Source organism: Castanea sativa, chromosome 2 (assembly GCF_040712315.1).
Source record: "Castanea sativa cultivar Marrone di Chiusa Pesio chromosome 2, ASM4071231v1".
Classification (NCBI taxonomy): Eukaryota; Viridiplantae; Streptophyta; class Magnoliopsida; order Fagales; family Fagaceae; genus Castanea; species Castanea sativa.
This window is the reverse complement of record NC_134014.1, coordinates 33,441,816-33,447,815: the sequence shown is the minus strand read 5'-3', so window position 1 is coordinate 33,447,815 and position 6,000 is coordinate 33,441,816.

Below are 6,000 nucleotides of genomic sequence, written 5' to 3'. Positions count from 1 at the left end.
TTGGTATGTAAATCAAAGACTCAAGGAGTAATCTATGAATACTCTTTATATTTCTCCTCACAAACACAGACTCCTATTGCTTTAAAAAAAAATCACCAATACCACCATAAAAAATGCAGATTTCTCAACAACAACACAAACACATATGTTTCAACCACAAAAAAAAAAAAACAAAAAAACAAAAAACAAAAAAACAAAAAACAAAAAACAAAAAAACAAAACAAAACAAAAAACAAAACAAAAACAAAAACAAAAAACCCCGAAAGTTCACAAAAAACGCAGACCCACGTCAACAACTTCAAAAGAAAAGCAAACCCACTTCAACCTCATGAAAAATGCAAACCCACCCTAGCACCAATGACCTCTGCGACCGCAACAACCTAAATCTGAGGGGTGCAGCCTAGAAAAAAAATAGGAGGAAGAGAAGGGAAGGGGAAAGGGAGAGAAAATGGGTGAGAGAGCAAAGGGGAGAGGGAACGACAGAGAGAGAGAAAAATTAAGTTTTATAAGAAGTACTTGGGCTTCCTTTTCTTGTAGGGAAGGGTAAAAAAGCTAGCTTCAGTTACATTAAAGAGTGTGTCTAGAGGAGATTGCAAAGGTGGGAGAGGAAGCTATTATCACAAGTAAGGAGAGAGGTCTTTATTAAAGCGGTTATTTGGGCTATCCCTACATATGTCATGGGATGTTTCAAACTACCTATTGGACTATGTCATGAGATTGAAGGTTTGATCAACAATTCTGGCAGGGATAGCGTGGAGATAAGAGGAAGATTCATTGGCTCCGTTGGGAAGAATTGATGAAATCAAAGGTGGTTGCTGGTATGGGGTTTAGAGATTTAGTTATATTCAATGGCTTGCTTTTAGCAAAACTAGCATGGAGGCTAATGGAAAATAAAGAAACACTATTCTATAAAATTTTAAAGGCCAGGTTCTTCCCTTATTGCTCTTTTTTGGAAGCAAAAGATTCGGCATCAGGCTCCTATGCGTGGAAGATCATTCTTAAAGGTATTTGGGCAACTTTGGATTGCTTGATGAATATTGGTAGCAGAAGCTGGAATTCGAAGATGGTGGATGGAATTTTTGTTCCAAGTGAAGTAGAAAAAAAAAAAAAAATCCTGTTTCGTGTTGCTGCAGCAGATTCTTAATTTTAGCCAATGTCTAAGGATGAGCAGTACTCATGTAAATCTGGATACAAGTTTCTAAAAAAGATGAGGATCTTAACTTTCACGAAGAACCTCTAAATGAAGAACAAAAACTTTGGAAAGGTATTTGGGCTCTAGCATCTTTGAATAAAGTGAAAATTTTAATTTGTAGAGCATGCCTGAAGGAACTTGGTTCGCTGGACCATTATTAACGATCCAAAGTGTGATCGTTGCTCATTGTCACCAGAGTGTATTTTGCATGCAGTTTGGACTTGCACAAAACTGGATGCAGTGTGGAGTGATGCAGTGCTTTGGGGCTTTCAACACCGTGAAGTTTTTCAAGAGTTTAGAGTGCTAATGGCATGGGTTTTGGAAAATAATAAATTCCTTGAGATGTTTGCCATGACAATAAACTTATTGTAACTAAGTTTTGTACCATTCTTTCTCAAAAGAAAAAAAAAATTGTCCAATTAAAACATTTAAAACAATAAATGTATATGCAATTTTTATTTATTTAGAAAAATGTATATGCAAAAGCTAAACCAACATAACACACACTATTTAAAGTTTAAAATTTTAAAATAAAAATTTAACATGTTTTACCCCCCCCCCAGTTTCTCAAACCATTAGTGCCGTTAGATTAATCAAAATACAATAAGCTATTGAGAATGGTTCAACATTAGACAGTAACAAGAATAACATCTTCTCAACCCCCAAAAAAAAAAAAAAAAAGAATAACAACATTAAATTTGAAATAAAAGCGCAATAAATTCTATAGCTCATCATTGCGGCAACTCACTAGTTTGGTAACTAAATCACTAATTTGGTTCGTTCATCACGAAACAAAAGAAAAGATATCAGGTTTGTAATCATGTTTTTTGTTCAACTATGAGAAACCCCTCTACCATACTCGTACTTACAAATACTAATCATTATTTTTTTTAAACAGCTTTAAAAAATGAAAAATCTTAGCACAATCTCATAATTTGAGGAAAAGCAAGGTGAGTAAAACAAATGAGTCATTATTATAATAAGAAAGCAATCATTACTGGAAACAAAAATAAATAATAAAAAAAGCCCTCAAAACAAAGTAAGTACCTAAACAAAAAGAAACAGAAGAACAATTGAGAAAATTGGTCTCTATCTTTTGCACCAAACTAGCCTGTAACTCAATAAAAGGAACAAAATGCTCTAATGTGATTCTTTTTTTTTTTAGAGAGAGTTTCAACCTATGTCGTCCGCTCCTGATGATAGCTCTAATGTGATTCAAACTAGTTTGTTGAGACTAACATGAATGCTCCTATAGAGTGTTGTTTTCTTTAGGAAAAGGGTCATTAAGGTTGCAATTTGAGGTTAGGCTTATATTTACACTCTGTTTGTTTAGATGGAAAACTTTGTGTTAAAATAGTTTTCTATGTTATCCAATGTTTGGTAGCATCATAAAAACTAAATTAAATGAAAACTATCTTTGGTCAACAAAAAAAATATGGCTTATTTTTAAAGATTGTTTTCCACTAATTATTTTTTAAAAACAACTCTATCTCACAGCAACCTTAATAAGAGAAGTTAGGACCACCGCGCACCCTTAATGCGGTGGTCACTCCACAAGTATAAATACTTGGGAGGGCAAGGGCCGGGGCTTAAGTCTCCAGGAGGGAACTTCACACACATATACTTTTAGATTAGGCTAGAGTAGAAATTCTATCTTGTATAAAAAAAAATAAAAAATAAAAAAGTTAGGAGATTACTTTTCAACTCATTTAAGGTTGCTACCAAATATAGAAAAATGAGATAGTTTTATAGAAAATATTTTTTGAAAAAATGATTAATTTTCTAGAAAATATTATTACTAAAACAAATAAAGCGTAGGGTTTTCATTTTATCTTAAAAATAAATATCTTCTCATCAAAATATAATAATAATAATAATAAATATTTAAATCTAATATAATAATAATAATAATAATAATAATAATAATTGTAAGTGCACAATTGCACCTGGACCCAAAGATTATTATGGGCTCAGGCCCAATGACCCTTAAACAATGAAATTTGTAGAGTGTGGGTTTGCAATCTAGATTAAAGATACTGAGAACTTGATAACGGGCTATAGGGTGCAAACACTTGTAAACAATTAATGATAAATGCAGGTGGACCTCCTCGGATGTGAGCTGAGGATTACTTCTGTATTATTTCTCTTTTTTTTTTCTTAAAGATTACAATTCTTCCTCCATATTAGTTACAGAATGGTCCCTTTTAAATACTTCCTTTCCTGACACTTTATCCACGTGTTGCTCAATCCCTCTCCCCCCTAAATATTTCTTCCCTTAGTGCCTTTGAATAGTGACCAAAAGTTTCAGCTCTACTGTTCAGTGGTCACTTCCCCATTAATGCGGCCAGGGAGGTAGGTGCAGAGTCTTTAATATGGAGGTGGCAGCCTTGGCTCATGATACTTTTCTAAAATCGGTGTATCTAGAAGGTTCAAGGTTTCCCCCTCTTAACCAACAGTCTTTCCAGAGTTCTGCCTTGACCTTCATATTGAATCTACGAGCTTTCTTGGGTCTGTTCGATGAGGAACTCACCCTCGGATGTGTCCTCGGACCCTCGGTGTATAGGCCGATCTGCAATACTAACAAATTCTTAGCCCAAGAACAGATCGGCCCTCCTCGCTAGAGCACAAATGCCTAAATACTCGCTTGGGTCCTTTTACTCCCCACAATAATAATAATAATAATAATAATAATAATAATAATAATAATAATAATAATAATTGTAGAGACACAATTTTAGACCAAGCCCAAAATGTAAGGGATCTTGGCCCAGTGAACCCAGTACAATAAATTTGTAGAGAGTGGGTCAAAGAGCTAGGTTTTAGTATTTGGATAACAGTTAATATGGTTTTGGATGATGAGCCAACAAGAATTGAACCTGGTTTGTGCGAGAAAGTTGGTTCTCGGCACAGTCCGAGGAGCTCTGTTCTAGCATATATTGGATGACAATAGTTATAGAAGTTGTTGAGATTGTTATAGTGCTTTCTCTTCTCCTTTTTTCATCCTCCTTCTCTGGGATCTCTACCCTTATTTATATTACATCTCTTCCTTCATCCTTACCCTACACGTGGACCATATGTGGACAGTTGATAGTTGTCCCATCAGCCCCCTCTAAAAGTCTTCTGGGGTGGCTGTAAGGCTGCCATAATACTGTTCAGAGGTCACTTCCTCATTAATGTGGTGGTAGCAGTTTTTCCTTAGATATTTTTGAGTCCTTATCCCTCTTGTACGTTCATGATACTCGTTGCTATCATTAGAACTTCCTAGAAGGTCATCCTTGATCATTAGGATCTATACCAGATTTGCGTTTGGCTTTATCCAAGGAGATAGTACTCCTCGGACTCGGACTCGGACCACCCATGCTTCTCGGCCAAAACCACATGCTCTCGGCCAAATCCCAAAATGCATGACCCCACAATAATAATAATAATAATAATAATAATAATAATAATAATAATAATAATAATAATAATAATAATAATAATAAGGAAAAATTACACTTTGTCCAAAAAACACTTTACCCACCTGAGGTTTAAAAAATGGCACTTTGCCCACCTGTGGTTTAATCCATTAGCAAAACGTTACCCACCTCTAAACATGCCGTTACTCTAACACAAATTCACTCAAAAAAACAATAACAATTGAATTAAAACTCTTTCCTTTAAAAAAAATAATAAATAAAACTTCCCTGTACATGTACACTCCCTATTCCAGATTGTGATCCACTCCATGAAGATAAAAACTTAAAACTCTCAACATCAAGAGAATTTGGCAGCCCGATCATAACTCATGTGAAGGATCTTGAAGATTTTCTCTCTTGATTTAAACCATAGGTACGTTTTTCATAATTAGGGTTCTTGATTTCTTTTTCAAAAATTGCTGGTAGATTTTTTTTTTTAATTGCTGGCAGATTTCTACCACAATTTTGATTTATTTTGAAGTTTTTTTTGAATATTTTTGAAGATTTGCAGCTTATTGCTGGCAGTTCACGTTTTTGAAGTTTTTTTTTTCTTGCTGGCAGATTACGTTGTTAATTTGTCTTGGTATTTGCTGGTAGATTTTTTTTTTTTTAAATTTCTGGTAGATTACTTAATGTGTAGCGTGTTAATGAAAAAAAGTTTTTTAAGAAATTGGGTCTGTGCTATACATTTTTTTGCTCTGTGCTATATATTTTCGCAGACTTCTCATTGGAGTTTTGATCCAATATTTGTGCTCCACCCACCACGTATTGTCGTGCTTCACCATCTAATTCTATTTCTAAGGTGCTTTCTCATATTTACAACATTTTCTGACTTTTCATACACGTACAAAAACAAAGCAGATCAATGATTGTTGTTATCTCAATGTGTAGCGTGTTAATGATATTTTTTTTTTTGGTTGTTGAGAAATTGGGTATGTGCTATACATTTTCTGCCAAGAACGAAAAAAGAACTATTGCTGTTATCTGTGCTATACATTTTCTTGGGTCAGCGTCTGCGTGTGTAAAGGTTAGTTTGGAAATTGCAAGATATGCTCTGTTATGAAATTGAAAGTCATGCTCTATTATGGTTTCTCAAAGGAAAGAGTTTTGATTCAATTGCTATTGTTTTTTTTTGAGTGAATTGGTGTTAGAGTAACGGCAAGGTTAGAGATGGATAACGTTTTGCTAACAGACCAAACCACAGGTGGGCAAAGTGTCATTTTTTAAACTACAAGTGGGTAAAATGTTTTTTGGACAAACCACAGGTGGGTAAAGTGTAATTTCCCCTAATAATAATAATAATAATAATGTGAAAAATTGTGAGGCTTCCAAAACTATGTAGGAAAATAT